We start from the raw sequence: 21,382 nt of genomic DNA on the forward strand, positions 1-21,382 counted from the left end.
CAATCACCAGTACTGAATCATGCATCCTGATTGCTTGATAAATTTCAAACTGAAGATGATGGTAGACTTCTTCACTTTCTGCATTGCTACTTCTAGTAGTTGGTGCATACGTGTGAGTAATAGTTGTATTGACGGCGTTTCCTTGCATGGGGATAGATATTATCTTGCACAGACAGCACTGTACTTCAAGATAGATCTTGAAATATCCTTTTTGATGGTGAATGCAGTTCCTTTCCTCTTGAATCTTTCATTCCCAGCCTAGTAAGCCATCTGATTTTGTCATTCAAAATGCCATTTCAGCTCCCTAAGTCCTAGAAGGTTGATGTTTATGCGTTCAGTGGCGCTATCTGCCTTCCTATTTTCCAGGGGAGAATACTGGGGATTAACTGAAGGCGGCAGATGAGGGATTTGTACTATCAACTTCCCCACTTCAGAACCTTTCTGCTTACCACCATGCTGTCCTGTCTCACCGCGATCAGTATCTTCGCCACTTGAATGTTTGTGACGTTAGTAGAGAGCTCCGGGTGTTGCTTGTGTTTCCTAGCTGAGGTGCACGCGGCGCTCATTAGGTCTGGGCCCAGGACTAATGACTGTGACATGCCTGGGTCCATGTTGCTCACGGGCACCCCCACCCTCGCCAAAGCCACCGTCCAGAAATGGTGTCCAACTCGTAGTGACTGCACCCAGCAGAGTGGAGCTGTTCCTGGGGGTCCTTGAGACCCGACATCCGTATTGTCCTGTACTGTGTTGTCGAGTTATACTGCACCGCACTGTATTGTAGTTTGAGACAGTCAATCATCTTTCCTGGGGAAATAACTGCTTCTGCTTTGAATTCTCGGCCTTCGTGGTCACCAGCCCAGACAGAGCTTCACCCGTGGCCCCGCCAGGGCTCCGTAACCTCTGATCTATGGATTTTCATGATCCCCAGTTTAAAAATAATCAACTTGTTTTGTTAGTTCCTTCCTGGGTGTAATTTATTTCAATCATTTCATCACAAAGATTTTGCCCAGAACCTACTTACTATGTGTTCCTCCATCAAACTAACCACAAAGCAAGTCACCCAGGGGAGTCCAACCCCACAGCCCCGTGGGACTGGCAGGAACCTCGCCGTGGGGCCTCGAGGCACCCCGAGGCAGTCTGTGATCATCATGGAAGCAGGCTGCCTGCGGCCTCCGTTGGCCTCCTACAGCACAGCTGTGGGTTTGCACCACTAACCTTGGAGTTAGCAGCAGAGTGTTTGAGCTCCTGGGCCAGCACGCCCCAGGCTTTTGACTGTGTGAAAACTGACAAGGTGTGTACACTATGGGACAAAGAGCTTCATAGTAGTAAGATTCTGTCGGTCCGTGGCTGTGACTCAAAGGCATTATGTATTTTACTATTTTCCTTCTAAAATAAAACCATGCAATTGTATCATGACCTCTGTCTCACCCTAAATAACATGGTCAAGCTTATATTTTACATATTTATTAAGATATACATCTTCATTGTTGCTAAGCTCTAGCGAGGCTGAGGTCAGAGCCCTCGTGACTGATGCTGTCCCAGAAAGTAGAATTCTTCTGCTGCATAAATGATAGCTGATAATGCAAGACCACTGCGTGAGGAATTATAGGTTAGAGCGTAGCTTGGCAGGCACAGTGACGTGACTACAGGCCATCCCCAGATTACAAATGAGTTTTTGGGTTTTTTACTAAGTCTTTTTAAATCCAAAGACACTTAGGAATGGTTCCTATCTAACATCAGTCAAGTGTCTATCTTGATCTGCAGTGTACCTTTCTGTGCATAAAAAACACTTTAAAATAGACAGGCCAAACAATACAGTAACAATACTAATGAAATGTGGTGATGCCTGCAACAAAATATCAAAACACCTGTTTGTGGATATGAAGCACTGTAGGCACCTCGGGTTTTTAATAGGATTGGCTGGGGGGGTTCTAAGCACAGGTTGTAGGAGAGTCAGGCTGACATACTTCTGCAACTGCCAGTTAGAAAATTCCATGGGATCCGGCGGGGTTTAGAACCAAACCCAGAGCCTCGGGAGCCTCACTCCATCCTCAGCTCTCTTGGCGGGGCTCACAATTGGGAATGTGCATGCTGAGTTCTTGATCCCGTTCTTCCCCCACCCCCATATCCCCGCAGCCCAGAAGTTGAAGCACACCCTGGAACCTTGCCACATGGAGTACCCCGCGTTTGTCTGGGAGCGCACCATCAAGGAGACCACCAGGAACATTGCCTGTGAAGCCTGCTCCAAGTAAGGCCCCCCACCCCTCAACACACACATCCCCCCACGGGCAAGTGGGACACAGGCAGTTGGCTTGCAGAGACACGGAAAGCATGGCTGCCCTGTCGTGTGGGCACGTGTTCCTGTAGCTGGGAAGAAGCGTTGTTGGGTCTGTGAGATCCTTCCAAGGGTGGCCCCCATTCAACTGCATAAGAGCATTTCCTGGAACGGGGGAGACTTCTCTGTCCAGGTGCTTATGGTTGGAGAAGTCCCAGTGGATCTTTTTATAAATGGATGGTTGATCATTTAAAAGCCGGCTCAAGGAATTCTCAGATCACATCCTTAAAACTAACTGGCCTTTGTGTTTTCCCAAATCTGGTAAAACGGTGTTGGTCTCCCGTGTCTCCATGTGCATTTCACGGATGACTAATGATGCCGATGCTATTTTAACAGTTTTATTGATGACTTGGACTTCCTTGCCTCTTTGGTCCCATGAGACTCCTGTGTTGGTTGGTTGGGTCTATTTTTTGGTTTGGATATTCCTTGTGTTCTAGATTCCATTTGTTTATAAGTACCACACATGGTGCATGCGTCTTCCTAGTCTTTGGGGTGTGTCTTCAATTTTTAGAGGCGTCTTTTGTTGAGGAGAGTTTTCTGTGCTCTTATTTTAATGTAGTCCAATTTATCCCTCTTTGCTTTCATGACTTGGTGTCGTGTTTTTTTTCCCCTTTATAGGAAACGATCATTTTATTGGAGGCTCTTACAACCCTTTTTACAATCCGTATATCGATTGCATCAGGCCTGTGTGTACATACGTTGCCATCATTCTTTTCTGGACAGTTACTTTCTATTGAGCCCTTGGTATCTGCTCTTTTTTAGCCTCCCGCCCCCCCCTCCCTCATGACCCCTTGATAGATTATAAATTATTTTTATTTTCACATCTCACACCAACAGCTGTCTCCCTTCCCCCATGTTTTCTGTTGTTATTCCCCCTGGCGGGGGGGGGGGGTGTATGGTTTTGTGTCAATCATTGTGATAGGTATCACCTTCTCCCATCCTCTCCCCTCTTTCCCCTTACCCTTCTGGTATCTCTATCCCCACTCCTGTTCCTGGATTCCGTGTGCCATGAGCTCCCATCTCTTATCTGGACCTGTGTACATGCTCCGGTCTGGGCTGAATTGAGCAGCAGCACTGGGGTCATGAGAGAGACACTCTCCTATAATGTCCTTCTGAGTGCTTTCAAGCACTGCCTTTCCTGTGCTGGACTCTAATCCCTCTGGAAGTGATGTGTGCGTGTCGTCAGGTGGAGTTCTAGTTTCGTCCTTTCCTGTGTTGTTGGTATGTTAACCAAGCTGTGCATTCCCTACAAGTGGTTACGATGCCCCCGTGTCGGGCTGAGCTCCAGTCTGCGTGCAGGTTTGTTGCTCGCCCTGTGGTGTGTCAATGGACCTAAGTATCATCACTTTAACTAGGACTTGCTACTTAGGAAAGCAAGTGCCTGCTTCCTTCTCATTTACATGGCTATTCTTGACTTTGTAATTTTTATATTAATTTTGGTATACTTTTGTTAAACCTGCATGAATTCTATGATTTTGATTAAAAGCAATATGTTTGTTGTAGATGAATTTGAAGCCAACTGCTGTTTTAAATATTGGACCTTTTCATTCATAAACTGAGTATCTCTATATAAATCTTTTTCAATGCCTTTAATACAGTATTATAATTTTATTTATGAAAGGCTAAAACATAGTATATACCTTTCTTGTCATCATAAGTGCTACCTATTAGAATTACATTTTCTAATTGGTAACTGCTATTAGTATATCACTGATTTATGTACATTGAATAACTTACAGCAAATTGCTAACTGATCTTTTAGATCGAATTGCTTGTGTATACATGATCTTGGACTTCTTGCATAGGCAATAATATCATTAGTGAAAGTTTACTTCCTAATTGTCATTCTTAACTGTGAGTGTGTGTGCGTGTGTGTGTGTTTTACTGTTCTGGAGTTCTGATACATTGTTGAATGGAAGTAGTGAGAATATCAACTATTTTCAGGTTTAAAGAAAAGCCTTCTGTAGTTCCATGTTGCGTATAATATCTGTTTTATGTTTTTCAAATTAGCCACTTAGGTAAAAGAAAACCTCTATGAGATCTTGTTGCAGCCTCTGTGGTTTGAAACTTGTATGAATATTGAACTGTAGTAAACATTTTTTCTACGTCCATTACTAGAATCACCTTCCTTTAATTTGTTAATATGTTGAGTTACACTGGTGTCTTTTTCAAATTTTAAAGCCAGTAAGTAGATCATGTATAATAAACATATCTATAATAGTAAATACAGTGTTTAACTTGAAAATAGTTATTTTCCCAGGATGAATCTCAGTGGTACCAGGGAAAGAGAGACACACACCACCACCACCACCACCACCACCACCACCACCACCACCACCACCACCACCACCCCAGCTCTTAGCTACCCTCTATACGGTTTCTGAGACAAAAAGTCTTACATGAGCAGACAGCCTCATCTTTGTCCTTGGGAGTGGTGGTGGATTTTGAACCACCACTCTTGCAGTTAGCAGCAGGATTCTCATATTCATATTCTCTCCCTTTCTCCCTCCCTCCTCCTACCCCTCCATATGTACCTTAGATTTGTTTTGCTCATATTATACCATGGGCTTTTGATTTATGTTGAAAATATAAATTGTGTAATGTCATTTGGTTTTCTTCTTAAGGTTACTTCATTGTACCAAATTAGCCTCGATAGTTTTCCTCATTTTCTATTATCTGTAATATTTTGTATACGATTGAATTATCTGTTTCATATATGTTTACTAAAGCTTACCTATAAAGTTTTCTACCGATGATTGATGGGATTTTGTGCATGTAGCTAGACTAATTTCTTTAATGATTTGAATTACTCTTTCTTTTGGAAATGGCTTTAGCTATGATATTTCTTAGAAAGTTGCTCATTTCCATCTCAGTTTTCAAGTTTATTGGAGTGCATATGTTAATTACATTCTATTTTGGTTTTAAAACAGTGGTTCTCAACCTTCCTAATGCCGGGAACTTTAATACAGTTCCCCATGTGATGGTGACCCCAACCATAAAATTATTTTTGTTGCTGCTTCATCACTGTAATTTTGCTACTGTTTTGAATTGAGCGACCCCTGTGAAAGGGTCGTTTGGTTGAGACTCACAGGTTGAGAAAACCGCTGGATTAGAAGCTGCTACTGTAGTTGTACTTTGTTCCTGTTTAAATTCTTGGTGGTCCTCATGGATTCCCTGTCCCTCCCTTTCCCCTGCTCTCTTGTGCTCCCCACCCCCTCCCGTCTTCACACTGTCAGCTTCTTGTCTGTATGATTACCATGTGTCTGGGGGTTACTCTTTCTTATTTGCTAACTTTTTGCACACACACAAAAAAGTTAGCCTGCAGATGTCTATGTGTATGCTCCAGTCTATCCCCATAAAGGGTTTTCATTGTTGTTGACTTCTCACATTTTTCTATTATCATCATGTTCTGATCTGTATTTTTGAAAAGAGTGCTTCAGAATCTCCTAACTCGTATCTTTTTATTATTGATCTCTAAAGCAGCATTGTATTCGGCTTAATACCTCCTTTTAGTTTTGTGGAGACTTGCTGTGTTTTCTGTATCCGTGTGTGTGTGTGTGTGTGTGTGTGTGTGTGTGTGTGTGTGTGTGTTTAAACAAGCTGCATTCTGTAGTAGCTAGTCCTGGGATCGGTATGTATCCTCTGGGGCAAATCTTCCCATTTACTGTTGGTGTCGAGCTACTTAATATGCCAGTTCCTCACCAGCATTATGGTTGGTTGATTTAGCTCGTCATGTCATGCAGTTCATCTTGCATTTTATATTTTTAAGATGCACTGCCATGTATCTTATACATACGTAGGAGCATGGGCTCTGTCCCAGTGGAGCAGCCCTCTTTGTCCATGGAATTGGCCCTGGGCCTGCTCCCCCTTTGCTTTGTTTGCTGAGAGAGCAGGATCTGTGGTTCTGCTCTCTGCGGATGTGTCACCGCCGCCTCTGCGTGGATTCAAATCCACGGTGAGGACTGCCGGAACTCAAATCCCTGCTTCGCAGTCTGCGGGGCATACTCCTAGGAGCGGAATTGCTGGGCCATGCAGTTGTTCTACGTTTCAAAGGGCTGTTTTTGTTAACGTGGTTGCAGTATGTTAAGATTCCATCGCTTCAGAAAAGGGCTCCAATTTCCCCACATTCTCACCAGCATCCCTCCCGCGCATCCAAAGGAACAGCCGAACTCATGGTGGAGAAGTCCGAACTCGCACATGCCTGATCTTGCTGAGCAATGTCTCTGCACTCCCGGGCCCTTCTTTGGACAAAGTCTACTCAAGTCCCTTGCCCATTTTATAAATTGTTTGACTTTATGTTATTGAGTGGCTAGGATGATTGATTTTTAGCAATTAAACCCATACACATACAGCTTCCACATAGTTATCAGCTGTACGTTGCCTTTTCAGTTTATTGATAGCTGTACTGTGTTTTCACCCCACTAAATAATTTATTATCGTTGTCAATTTGGCCACCACTGTTTTTAGTGTAGAGTGCTTTAGGGGTGCTTTCCGGAACGGTGGTTAAGTTTTCTCCTTCGTCTAGAGCAATGGTCTCAGCCTGTGGGTCGCGACCCCTTTGGGGCTCTAATGATCCTTTCACAGGGGTCCCGATTTATAACAGTAGCAAAATGACAGTGATGAAGTAGGAACGAAAATAATGTGATGGTTGGGGGGGGTGTCACCACCACATGAGGAACTGTATGGAAGGGTCGTGGCATGAGGAAGCTTGAGAACCACGGGTCTAGAGTGTCTTATTTAATATGTACTCGGCATGGGCCATTTCACTCCGTGGTCTCCCAGTGGTTGTCCTGTGGGGAGAATGTCCCACTGCCTTCTGGCCTTTGACTTTGCATCTTTGTCAGTAGCTTGACTTTTCCTCCTGATGGTGTTTTAGAAATATTCACCGTATCTTCATTGTTCTCAAATTTCCTAAAGTGTTCTTGAAATAAGTTTGTTTTTATGAGTTTATGTACTTTTCTCCTGATTCATTCCTTTCGAGGTGTATTTCAGTTAACTTCCTTCTGCTTACAGAATCCATTAGATTTTTAGTATTGCCGACCTTTTCATCGAATCCATGTAAGCGTTGTTTGCAAAGCTGTGCGTAATTCCGTGCAGCCTGTTCCTCTGATGCCACTGTCCCTGACTGGGATGCCCTCAGACTGCTCAAGTGGCTTCGAGTCTCGGGGTGCCAAGGTGTGTTTCCCCATGTGTTCACTTCCGTTCACGGTGGGTTGTTTGCTCCTGTGTTTTGTCCGTTTTGACTGAACTGGTCTGTAATATTGTCATTTCTGTTGTAATGGAAAATAATTCGAGTTGCTGGTCACAGTGGATTGGCATCTGGGCTTCTATCAGGCATCTGATTAGTACTGATTGCCTGAGAATAAGTGTCATCAGAGACTTGCAACATATAATTACCATAAACATCTTACCCAACTAGTGTCTAGTTCAGGCTTTAAAGATGGCTCTCTCTGTCCGGAGCTCTCCATCAGCAGCAGAGTATTAGTCTTTCATGCTTACCTGTGAATGTTCGGGTTGACTTCTAGTGCCCTCTCTACTAAGATTTCTTGGGGGTGTATCTAAACAATTTTGTCTTATGATTTCATCCAGCTTATCAAAGTGTGTAGCCCAGGATGGCCTCCAGGGTGGCCGTCTCCTGTGCTGGAACTGTGTGTCTTGGCTGTGGCTACGCCAGCTCTGCCGCAGGTGAGGGCTGAAGGGCAGTGCATGCAGGAGCCCTGAGGGCGAGGCATTCAGAATGGGGACCTGAGTCTGCTATTCGGGCAGTGCCGCCTTTGCAAGGATCTGACGCATGGACGCCCAGCTTCCTCAGTCATTTGGGGCTAGTAATGGTAAACGACTCCTTAGCTGGGGTGAAAATTAAATGAGACAATGTGTGTTATGAATGTGGCGTAAGGCCTGGGCCACAGTAAGGAGTCACTAAATGGCCACATGTTTTACATGCGTACCGTCATATGTATAACAGGTTTTTAACTTCCAGAGACTAACCTGTCAAACGTTTAATGTTCCCATGAAGTAGTCTAACATCACTGCACCACTGCTGAAATCCCCATTGGCTCACAGCACAAAAGACACCTATGAATGATGAGAGCACTGTGAACCATGGTCCGTGGCTCCGGAGTTCTGAGAAGTAGACTCCAATGATTCCATGATGATTAGGGACCTTTTGGCTAGAGTGATGCTATACCCTGGACCATCCTCACTGCGAAGTCCATGAGTTGGCCAATAGCTACTACTGAGTGATAGACGGGTATGTGGCATGGAGGACAAGTCAAGGTTCTTAGTTCCAGACTAAGTAAACGCTATCAAGGAATCAAGATGGAGGATTGGGAGGGAAAATTGGATGCTCCCTTCCTGGCTCATAATTAGAAACCCGGGGTAAGAGTGAAGATTAATTCAAGCTAAATGACACGAGCATTTCAAACTAAAGAGACGACCATCTTCCATCCATTCGGAGATGGTTACAGTCTCCCCAAGGCCCAGAAACCATTCTGTTAGGGAGAACACACAGACTGAAAGGCCTGCCATGGAGAAGGAGGCGTCTCCACCATCCACAGAGGCTCAGTGCCATGCAGGGCCGAGGACTCATGGGAGACGGGAAAGTTGAGCAAGGCCCGGGACAGTTTGCTGGCAGCAGGGAGAACAAGGTAGCGCAGACTCTGAAGAGGACTCCTGTCAAAGTGTTCTTTCCGGCCACCAATAGCTCAGTCACGTACCAGAGTCAAAAACATCAAAGCCTGCGTGTGGCCCTTGTGCATTTTCTTTGCTTTTCCTGTCATCTTTTTGAAGTGACTCCATAAATCCTACATTCCGCGGGTGTTCCGATTACCGACTGAAAGTTACCCAGCACCACAGACGAGCGAGAGAGGGAGGCAGGTGCCTTCCTCTTTTTGCTTCGCTGGGCTGATGAGATGGTCTGGAACTCAAATGAGGTGTGGGGGGGGGAATCTGCGTCCTGTGGAAATATACAAGCATACCCTCGCCCCGCTGTTATTAAAAGGTCGGGCCCTTTCCATTGACCGATAAGTGGGTCTTTCCATTTGACCAGGGCTTTTTCCCAATGTCTTAAAATAGGAGTTTGCCCTTTCTCATCAGAGTTCAAAGAATTTAACACAAAAAGGGCATGATTTAGCACATGATGAGAAATATGTTTGAATTCCCCAGCCATTAATTTCACAATTTGAGTTTTTAAAGTTTGATGAGCTCTTTCCACAATAGCTTGCCCTTGAGGATTATAGGGGATTCCCGTATTATGATTAATGTCAAAATTAGAACAAAAAATCTTAATTGCTTTGCCAGTGTAAGCAGGAGTATTGTATGTTTTAAGAGCTCTGGGTATGCCAAGATAAGCAAAACACATGAAAAGATGTTGAATTATGTCCTTATATGCTTCCCCTGCCTTGCAGAGGCCATAATTACATGAGAATATGTGTCTATACATACATGCACATAAGCCAATTTTCCAAATTGTGGGACATGAGTTAAATCCATCTGCCACAAAACAGTGGTCTTACACCTGAGGGGTTCACTCCCATAGGTAAAGAAACCGCATTTGGAGGACACGTTGGACAATCTTTGACTATAGCTCTGGCGGTTTCTCAGGGAAGGTGAAACTGATACCTAAGTGCAGAGGAGTTCTGGTGGTGTATAGCATGGCTTTCTTTAGCTTCCTCAACTGCAGAAAAAATGAGAGGCCTTGTATAAAAATCTGCCAATCTATTACCATCATGTATAGGACCAGGAAATTGGGAATGAGTTCTCACATATCCAATTAAAATGGATGCTTTCTTTGATGAGTTGAAGCCTGTAAATTTCTCAAAAGGGGAAAAAAATTGTGGTCTTATCTCCTGGAAGCGGGGCAGTTTCAATATGAGGAAATAGTTTTACAATATAATATGAGTCCGTGTAAAGATTAAAAGGAAATGCAGACAATCTGTTAAAAGCCTCCAAAACAGCCATCAACTCTACCTTTTGAGCAGATGTTTCTGTGGTTTCAGTACCTATTTTCTCAAAGTCTATAATAGTCACAACTGTGCCGTTAGAAGACCCATTAGTAAGCACTAGAATAGCTGGTCCTGGTAATGGCTGCTTTAAAGTACGCTTTGGAAAAATGACTGGGTGGAGTTTGAGAAAATGCAATGAGGGATTATTAGGAAGATGATGTAATATATTTCAAAAATAAAATACCCTGTTACGGCCACTAGCCAATCATCATCATTTTCCATTAGATAGGTTAACTGTTCAACTGTGTAGGGAATGATAATATTAAAAACATCCTTTCCAAAACTGTTTTTTCACTTTTTTTCCTGGATTATTGTGGCCACTAAAGAAGAGTACTCTGGAACCATCCACTTCTGTGAAATCATCCAAATTCCCTATACTTCCCACTAACTGCATAGTGTGCGGAGACGTGGGTCCAGTTTCTTTAACAGCACTTTTCAGTTCTTTAAGTACTTTGAAAGGCAATGGTTCCCATTCAGACTCCCCTTCATCTATAGCATCTGTAATGGGGAAGGAAACACCTTAGGAAATCATTCCTTCTCTTGGAGCCTGTTGGACAGCTCCTAAAACCCCTGCTTTAGTGGGAACCATTTTTGGAGCAGCCTTTTTCTTTTTAGTTTCTTCCAAACAAGGGGCAGTAGGTTTTACAAACAAATCCCAATCCTCGTTGTTATATTTGGCTGCCTTGTTTAGCATCCTTTACTGTTAGATTCAGGGAAGGAAGGCGAGCTCACCTTGGGCGCACAGAATAATCACGACCAGCTGAGCTGCAAAAATGGCAACAGGAGTTTATTTGCTAGCTCAAGCTAGGGCTTTCCTCGCTCCGCTGCCCAGCGCAACAGGGATCCAGTGTCCAAAAGGGAAATAGCCCGGAGCTCTTTGTTCTCCAGGCTTTTATAGGGCCAGGGACAAGAGGCGGGACAAGGGGCAGTCCAGGCTTGCTGTTCTTTAAACTTATTGGAGAAAACTTCTGGCACCAGCATTGTCCAGCGGTGATTGGTGAGTAGGTTTGAATGTGCTTTCCTGATTGGTCGGTCACTGGTGGGCTGTCACTCGAACTCTATTGGCTAAGGCGACATTGGGTGATGTGTCCCATTGGTTAGGTCGGATCAGGCGATGCGTTGCATCAGTGACCAGGAACCTGAAACCGAAACTTAGGCTTACCTCAAACTTTGATTTTCATAACGCCTGTTTGAACTTTTACTCTGCTGATTCTAGCAGTTGCACACCTGTGCCCCACATTACCAAAGGAATTTCTTCATGAGCCTCTACTGGTAATAAGTGGTTCTTGCTTGTGGGACTTGGATCTAAACTATCTCTTAAAAGACTCTATAAAGAAAACATTTTTACAGGAACTTGTTCTGGACCATTTTCTTCATAATACTTTTTCAGGTCTTCTCCCACCTTCTGCCAGGTGTCTAAATCCAAAGTTCCATGCTCAGGAAACCAAGGAGAACACTCCTAGATAAAGGAGAGAAAACTTGCTAAAGTCTTATGGGCCCTAGCCCCCTTCTTTTTTAGGGTTTGCTGGATGATGTCAACAAATAACTCTCTTTCACGAGATTCAGAGTTTCCCATTACTACTCACCCTTTCGTACTTAGCCTTACCTCTGCTAAGGGGTCTGCAACATCCAAACGGTGAGAGTCCAGCCTGACCGAAATCTACTTAATTATCAGGGGGTTCTCTACCTGAGGGTCCCTGTTCGGGTGCCACCTGCCGCAGTCCAGCTGCAGCAAGGTCTGGGGTCCCTCAAGGTGGGTCACGGCATCGGCGAGTGGGAGACAGAAACCACATGACCCAAAGGTTGTGGGTGACTGGTCCAATTTTATTCAATCAAAGCTTCAACTTATATGTTCTTTTTCTTGGCTTAAAGTTTATGGCCTGAGGTCATACATCAGGAAATTCTCAGGCCACAAGGCCATGACAAGTTAAATAAATCACATCACGATTCTGGGTTAAAAATTAGTACATCTTGAAACCAAAACTTTCTCAACTACAAGGGTGATAGACATAAACCTTCTAACAACAACTGAGCACACTTCATCCAACTAGGGCACATTGTTCTAACTATGAAATCAATAGAGCATTAATACATTTCATTATCAAAAATTACTTGACAGGCTTTAGCTGTTCTTTCTTAGGCTGTTCCTCTAGGGCTTTCATTTCTTGTTCTACTAAGTTCACATAAATTAAACTCCCAAAAGTCTTTCTGTAACAAGGTATGAGTTGCCTCCCAATGGGTAGCTTTGCTTCAGTGGACTTCAAACATCATGGAGGCCCTCTTCTTGCTAACTTTTCCATAAAACTTAAACTACTAAAAGGAACTTGTACACCTTCTTTGTTAAGTATTCTTATGCCATTTTTATTATGAGCCCTCGTATAAGGTAAATCAGGGTCAGGAACTCTATTTCTCTTTGGGAGGGGGTTAGCATATTCTACCCCCTATGCAGTAACCAATATAAGCAGGGGGGAAAGAAGAAGATGATAAACTTTTTTAGAGTCTTGCACAAAAGCTTCCAAACGAGCCTCTCAGATTTCCATGGGTTTCGGTTGCAATAGCTCAGCCTGCTCAAGATCTAATGTAAATTCCTTAAGGGGGGTTTCTGGCTTCCAGTTTCTAGTTTTATTATACAGTACACTTTGCACACAGTCAGGACATGGATCTTTCAAAGCCATAGGAAGGGGAGTAAGCTCAACCTCTAGGGAATATTCCTCAGTTGACATCAGCTGTTTCCTAAAAGGGGAAGTGATCAAAATTATCAAGAACCAGAGAGCAGCTACAATTATCAATAGTGATATCAGAACAATAATTCCATAAGGTTCACGGGAGAGACTACCTTGGGTGGAGCCTTGTTTGAATGCTCCTCCTCCATGCGCAGACTTTGTCAAAGCCCATGGTTGGAAGTGGTCTCGGCGTAAAATGGTTACATTTTTGTTTCTAGTGTAAAGGACCCGGCTGTGTAATGAGTTACGTGTCAAGGTTGCTCACTGCAAGGTCAGTAGTTCAAACTCACAAGCCTCTCTGTGGAAGAAAAATTTGGTTTTCTGCTCTGGCAAAGATTTCACAATGTTGGAAACCCGAGAGAGCAGTTTCACGCTGTCCTGTTGGGTCACTGTGGGTTCACTGTGAGTCAGAGCACGCTGCAGTGCAAGATTTGATCTACATGACAAAGATAGCCTCATGGAACAGAAGTCATCTCAGTGAGTGCCTGTTTTTGAAGGACCAAGTCCTTTTATCCATATATATAAATAATATATTTGCTCCATTTTAATAAACAGAACCTACAGAGGTTTATCTGCGTGTGAAGGTATTTATGAATATGCATGTGGCATTTTGCATGAGTTTTGCCATGCTGGAATACAGTACATTTAGGAAGAAAATAATGCTGCTAGGTTATCTTCCTTCCCTCTTTTGGAAGTCTGCATATTTCCTGGTGCAATGGCCAGAACATGTGGTGGTCCCTGGAACGTCAGCCGTGCACCTCTGCTTCACATCTACCGTATATACTCGAATATAAGCCGGCCCGAGTATAAGCCGAGGTACCTAATTATTACCTGGGAAACCAGAAAAAACTGATTGACTCTAGTATAAGCCTAGGGTGGAAAGTGCAGAAGCTATTGGTGAGTTTCAATAATCAAAACAAATGAAAATAAAATTACTAAAAATGGAGACATCAGTGGGGTAATGTATTTAAATATTTATTTTAAATAAAAACATAAGTAAAAGGACAAGTCATTTAACATTAGTAAACCAGCACAGTAAGTGGAAAATAGGTTAATAAAAAACCAGTAAGGTATCAACAATGATACCTTAAGAGTACTACAACCAAGCTAATTGTAAAAGTTAAAATCTTTCAAAACTGGATCCCTCATCATCATCCGTATCCCAAAGCAGCGCTTCAGCTGGTGTGAGGTCATCATAGACGCTGTCCTCCCTGAGATCGTCGTCATCACCACCACCGTCACTGCTGTCATTTTCATACAGAGCGCAGTCTTCACTGCCATCAAGAGCATTACTAATACTACATTTCTGGAAGGCACGTCGCACTAGGTCTTCTGGAATGTCTTCCCATGCATCTCGAACCCACTTTGCTATTAGTTTTATGTCAGTCTTCATGAGATTTCCTCCTTTTGTTAGTAGAGCTTGACCAGATGACATCCATTCATGCCACATTCTTCGCACATGGTCTTTAAAAGCCTTATTCAAAGATACATCCAGAGGTTGCAATACAGATGTAAGCTCACCTAGAATAACGGCTAAAGTAACTTTACTAGATTTTGTCAATTGTTTTATGTCATCTGATAGGTGGGCTCTTAACAAATCCCAAACAAGTAACGATGGCTTTTTTTTTTTTAATAAAAGCTGCTCCTGGTCGTCAGCTCCAAATTTCTTCCAGCCACTTTTTTGTTCTTTCTTTATCCATCCAGCCTTTAACATGTGCACGCACAGTAATTCTTGGTGGGAAATTGATCTTTTTAGGCAAGGTCTTTCTTTTAAAAATAATGACAGGATGCAGCTTAGTTCCATTAGCCAAACTTGATAGAACAACTGTAAAGTGTTTTGTTTTTTTTTCATTTCCTGTGGTTTGGAGAAAAATGTGTTCTTCTCCTAAACTTGCCACAGTTCTGTTGCTTGGAAGATCAACAGTCATGGCAGTTTCATCCATATTTCCAATATCTGCCAGGTCATAATTATAAATCCTTTTTTGTTTTATTATAAATGACTGGAATGACATAATTTTTTCCTTCAAGGTCTTGTGGCAATTTCTGGGAAATCTTTGTTCTTTGTCTCAAAGAGAGTAGGCCAAACCTATTCATGAAGCCGCCGGTACACCATCCTGCTGACACAGCAAATTTTTCAATGCCTGATGCTTTATAGTTGTCATCCTTAGCCATTTGTAGAGCACGTATGTGGATTCCCATGCGTGTTACACAGTAACCATTTTGACGACACTCCATAATCCATTTATGCAATTCACTCTCTAGAGCCCCATAAAAAAGACGTTAAACCACGAAGAGCTTTTTTAGCTTTTGGAATCTGTTCCAAGGCAGCCTTCATTTTCTGCCACTCCCTCACTTGCTTTTGTCAACACAGAATTCCCTACTTGCAATATTGTTATTACTCTCTTCTGCTCTTGAGGTGTTAGCCGGGAGGAGGGGGGGGGGGGAGTCCATGTGGGCAGGGGATGCAGGATGTGAATTAACACAGAGACCAGAGGGGAGAGGCGGAGCGTAGCCACAGACACACCCCTACCGGTTCAGCTGCCACTACAGGTGCTTCTGTGAATTGGAGCCATCCAAGTCATAGGATGGCTCTGATTGGTTAGATGTGAGTAAACAAACATTCAAAGCCCTGCAGTGTCAGCGGGCCTTTGAATGAACGGGGGAGAAACGGCAATCACCCCGCATGATAACAGGCGCTAGTCCTGTTACCATGGGCCGGGGGCAGTGAGATGTTACATCTCGCTGGGGTACCACTGACCCATGTATAAGCTGGACCCGTTTTTCAGCACATTTTTTTATGCTGAAAAACTCGGCTTATACACGAGTATATACGGTACTTCCTGTGGAACTGTCTGAGCGTCCGCCTGGAGCGAACGGAAGTTCACAGGACTAGGCCTGCACAACAGTCATGGATGTGGGGTCCTTTCCTCCACAAGCAAGGCAAACGGGGAGGAGCCACCATCCCCTAGAAGGTCCCCTGCCCACAGGGCACTGCTTCAGGAGGCCCTCCGCTCTCGCACTGCCACTCACAGCCAGCGCGCCTCTCAGCAGCCATCAGGTGGCGCCTAAATATTTTGATCGAATCCCAGCACCCATGTCAGGTGGTCTCAGCCATGCGATCAGTCCCTGTGCAGTGTTTAAAAAGGACTTTCAAAAGTACAGGTTTTATTAAGAATGTGGGAGCCTAAAAGAAAAGAAGAATTTACATAAGAATGCCATTAGGGTTGGTGGTTTGGGTGCTCCACTCAATAATTTTTGTCATTCAATCTCCTATTGATTATTAAATTAATCTGTTATTCAAACAGCAATCTAAAGCAACTCAGCCCTTATTTTCTGGGCACCTGTGCCTGTCAACAAGTCTAACAAAATTGGATGAGTTTGTTTAAAGTACCGTTCCACGGTTTCCGAGTGCGCGCCTTTTCTTTTGGCTCCTCGGCCCTCTCTGCTGAGAATGCGACCCTCGGAAGTTTCCTGGGACTCTGAGTCAAGTGGCTGCAGCCAAGTAAGAGGAGCGAGCGCGTCAGAAAGAAAACTGAGCACAAATCCTGGCCACCGGGGCACGCTGTCAAAGTATGGCCGCATTTCAGTGCTGGCGAGAGACTCCTTCCCACAGGCCCTGAGTTGTGGGGGGTCTTGTTGCCCTTGCTGGCTCGGGTGGTGTCACTCGTCGCTTTTCCTGCAGTTGAGTCACCTTCAGGTTCACCTTGGGATCTGTGTGCAAGCTTGGCTCACCTTCCGGAACCGCTGAAAGCTCCGGACATATTTTCCTTCTCTCATCACACCTCCCCGCACGCCTTTCATGTATCCGCTTGACCGAAAGGAAGTGATCGGCCTCAAAGCTGTGTTGACATATCTTGTGGGCGAGAGTTCAGAGCACCTAGTTTGGGGATTCCATTTTCCTGCAAACATCTCCAGTCTCCAGTTTCCTGTTGAGGTCTCCTGCGGAGTGGGCCACTAACCCCACGTCTTCGGACTGTTCTCCGTGGGCGGCCCTGCAGGTGTTCTTACCTCTCGGGCGCACTCGGGTGCACTCGAGGACAACCTGTAAAACTGAGCCGCCGAGCGTGGGAAACGGCATTTCCCATGAGTAGCAGCTAAGAAGAAGAGCTCTAAAACTAAATTACCCCACTTCACAGGAGAAAGGACTCAGCCAGCCATCGAATGCACTTGGTCTCAGGGTTCTCGTGTGTGTGTACGGGCAGTCATAACGCTACCTGGTTCGTAACAGAAGGGAGGTGTAGGCCTCAATGTAAATGCTTCTTCTGGGTGAGCTGCTTCCCCAGCATAACTCATCCGCCCATCGGGATTGTCAGGGGGACAGAGAGGCCCTCAGTGCAATCTTTGCTCCAGTTGCCTCTGCCCAGGGGGGAAAACTCGTAGTTTCATCTGGAAAGCAGGTGCTGATGTGTTGGTACCAACTGCGCTTCCCTAGAGAACGCCTGCGTGAGACTACTGCCACTGTGTCTACTTGAGCTCTTGGTCAACTAACAAAAGTAGTGGTAACAACTAGGGGCCATATGTATTCTGAAAATGATCAGATACCTTTTACCCAGATTATGTACAAATTTTGCTCATGGGAGTACATTCATGTCATTGAATGATACAATCTGTAGATGTTAAAATGTATCTTCTTTTAAGCACTCACTTTGCAGGTCTGAACTAAGTGGTTGCACCATTTCTGCATTTCCGGTTCTAGAGAGTCTTGCCAAACTCTTGTACTCGATCTTCAAACATACCCATGAACGTGACTCAGTTTCCCACAAAATCATCATGGACCTTTCCAAGGGTCATTTTGTTTACTCCTGCGCCCTGGGCACTCCCTCTGTCGTGAGAGTGATGACAAGTCTGATTGGGCTGTCCTCCTCCTCCCCCAAGTCTCTCCTTGCTCTCCTTTCCTCTCACCAGCTTTGCCGTGTGGGGAGGTGCAGTACTGAGCTGGGGATGATCGGCCTGTCCCTGTGGCTAGGACAGCGTTACACCCAGCCTGCAGCTTCCTGCTGTTAGAGTCTTGCTGCTGCTTGGTGTCTCTGTCAGGTGGTTGCAGCAACCTTCGGATCCTGGAAACAATTCCTTTCCATCAGAAACGATTTTACACATGGCTCTGTCAGATCCCTGAACTGCTCAAAGATGTGTGGTAGAATGTCCAGGAGGGTCCAGGTAGCCTATAATAGAGGGCTTGTATCTTTTTATATTGTGAATAATTCTGTACAGTGAATTGCCTGGCTAGGCCAGTGTGTTTGTGGTTGCTAAAAATGTTGTGGCTTTGCATTTTAAAAGCGTGGGGTGCTGGGTGCGGGGGGCGTGGAGGGAGGGGATAAATGCTTGTCTTGAGCAGTGTATTTTGAATTGTTGAAAGAGTACCAAAGAAACCTACATAGAATGAAGTGAAAGGCATGATCATTGGAATGAGACCCTGTCGTCGATTTTCAAACCAGTTCTAAGTCTCCGTTCAACCAAGCAAAGCCTTGGCTGGAAACTAGGCTTCCCTGGTTCTCTCTGCCTTAGTTGGGGGTCAGGGATGTCCTGCTTCCAGCAGCAGAGATGATTACCACTTTGGGGACCCAGAGAGCGGGGACACTGTTGAGTGGGTGTTGCTATCTTTACTTGCCCCTTGATAAGCAGTGTTGGGCGAGTTTGAGCACAGGAACTAGAAATTACTGTTTTCTCTCTCCGGTCCGTGATGCAAAATGAGAGGGGGTGCATGTCTATACTGAGTAGGCAGGTCTCTACCTGACGTGAAGTCGTCACTCAATTTGCCATTCGCACGTTTCTTGATGTGTGGGAATGCAGGTGGGAGCGCCTGCTGGTTTGGCTAGGCTCACAGCACTGGGAGGTTCTCCTCTTCTGTGCTGGAGGGGGGTAGAGCAGCCGAGCTGCTGCATGTTTTGAGACTGTTTATCCGCATTTGTGATGGGTTGGAGCGGGGGGGCGTGGAACTATATACCCACTGTCGACACCACAGGTGGCGTTTCGGAGGCACAGGGTCTCCCAGGAGATGATTGTTTGTGTGGTGACCGCCACCTCCCTGCCCTCAAAGAGCAGCTTCGCCATCCCTCGGGCTGCCCAGTGCTGCACCTGAAGTGGCTCGGGGACTTGCCACAACCCTCTAGATGTCTGCTGATTAACTCTCCAGCTGTCCTTCCACTTGCTTATCTTGGAGAGGGGATTGCATGTCCCTCTGGGCATTAAAAAAACACCTGATGTATTAAAGGAGCTCAGAAGATCAAACCAGAAATGTTGCTTCAAATGCAGCCTACTGACTATAGACACACAATTTCTAGACACAAAGCACTTTTTCAAGAGCATTTAGCACGCTCAAGAAAATGCTTTCCAAAATGGCCACACCACCCCCTGACCTACCCACTTTGGGGAGGTGGAAATTGTCTTTGCCTTCAGTAAACCCTACCCCTCCCTGTTGGAGGATCGCCCGTGGTGTGCATTTTGACAAGAAGAGCCCTTTGCAGCCAAGGAGGAAGCAGGTCCCAACCTCAGTCAGATCTCCATGGCCACGAGGAGGCAGGCCCAAGACGGCAAATACATCAGCTAGTCGTTCATGGTCAATGTTGTCTGTGAACTTGTTTAAAATGAACTTGTTTAAAAGTTGTTTACAGATGAGAATCTGCCTCACCCGGATCCAGAGTAATTAGTGGTGTGGGTGATCAAAGTCTGAAAAGTGTGGGAGAAATTCTCAGGTGAGAATCCATTTATCAGATGCTTCACCCACAAAACACTGTGATACTGATGTCTAGAGAGTAAACCAATCTATTTCATCCATGATTTCATCTACTCAGAAATGTCACTGAGCTCTTGGTTGGATTGGCGGACCCAAGGCTGTATGAGAATTCATATAAATACTGTTTACTGAATGCCCAAGGAGCCTGTTGGTGCTCTGGGGCAGGCATGCAGCTGCTTTCTTCCAAGTCAGCAAGTCAGCAGTTCAAACCCAACAGCTGCTCTGGGGAAGATTTACAAGACCTCAGAAGCCCAATCGTGGCCCAGTGTGAATGGGAAAGGACTGCGTGGCTGTGGGTTCCGGCGTGCCTAGAGCCGTCTGTCCATCTCTGCCTGTAACTGTCTGTGTTCTCATTTCTCTGTGTTCCATCAAGGAAGAACCTGAAGTTTGTTCTCCAGACCCGTGCTAACTGCTTCCACCGAGAGCGAGAGTCGCTTTAGGTTAGGTCTGGCTCTCGGAAGCCTGCGAACTGACTGCTATTGGCATTGGGTTGCATGCCTCCCTGCCCTGGCACAGAGGCAACCACGCAGCCAGATATGGGGTTGTTTGGGGAAACTAACGATTCCACCATTTACACGGCTCAGGAGAACAAATCTAAAAGACAAAGCAAAACAAACCCAGTCCCTCCGAGTCTGCTTTGACTCCTTGTGAACCTGCTGGAGGGTGGAGGACAACTGCCCCCATGTGGTTTCTACAGCCATGGGTCAGTGGTTCTCAACCTGCCTCTCGCCACAAGCCTTCCAAACAGCTCCTCTTGTTCTGGTGACCCCCCCCCCCCACCATCACATTATTTTCATTGCTTCTTCATCACTGTCATTTTGCTAAGAATCGGGCACCCCCTGTGAATGGGCCGTTCAACCTCCAAAGGGATCATGACCCACCGACTGAGAACCGCTGCTGTAGGTCTCTCTCCTGTGAAGCAGCTGCTGAGTGTGAACTGCCTGTTTAGAAGCCATAGCATTTAACTGCTCCTGCACCAAGGCTTCTTGGGACACACCCACCAACATCCGGATTAACAAGTGCCACACACACACCGACTACTGGCTTCACGCACATTTCCACGCCAACCTAACAGGGAGCATTATCGCTGCTCTTGGCACACACTCCTGCTTATCCATCCCCGGCACAGGTGTGTTTTCTTCCCCGGCCAGGCCAGACAGAAAACACCGACATCGGTGTCACTCAGATCCGGATGTACATTAGTAGGACCACCGCATCCCAGCTAAGCAATTCTTACCAGCAGGTGACTTGCCACCTCTTGGCTGCCATATGACCATCGGTAAAATGAAGATGCTAATCGTGCCTACAGAAGGTTGGGTTGATGTGAACATAACGAAATAAAATTATAGAAGAGACATTATCCAGCACCTGCCATTTAGTTGGTGCTCAGTCCCTGGGAGGTCTTCTATTGAATTCACTGAAGATGGGGACCTGTTTTGTTCAGTCCTGTATTCCTAGCACTTAACCTGGGGCCCAGTGTATAAAGAGTGCTCAGAACATTGTTGATTGGGACAAGCTTTCCCAAGAGCAGGGCCTTTGGAAACTGTAACAGGAGGTGGTAATTCTAGGAGTGACACACCTTTATTTC

At 45.2% G+C, this 21,382-nt stretch overlaps 1 long non-coding RNA gene across 4 annotated transcripts in view; it reads left to right on the forward strand.

Annotated features, from left to right (window-relative positions):
- Positions 1-21,382, forward strand: part of LOC142431574 (uncharacterized) — an 85,570-nt gene that overhangs the window by 42,455 nt on the left and 21,733 nt on the right. For all 4 annotated transcript variants that reach the window (XR_012780844.1, XR_012780847.1, XR_012780846.1 and 1 more), the window contains exon 9: positions 2,137-2,248. This is a non-coding gene — a long non-coding RNA (uncharacterized LOC142431574). The remainder of the gene's footprint in view (positions 1-2,136; positions 2,249-21,382) is intronic.

The sequence above is a fragment of the Tenrec ecaudatus genome, chromosome 18 (assembly GCF_050624435.1).
Source record: "Tenrec ecaudatus isolate mTenEca1 chromosome 18, mTenEca1.hap1, whole genome shotgun sequence".
Taxonomy (NCBI): domain Eukaryota; kingdom Metazoa; phylum Chordata; class Mammalia; order Afrosoricida; family Tenrecidae; genus Tenrec; species Tenrec ecaudatus.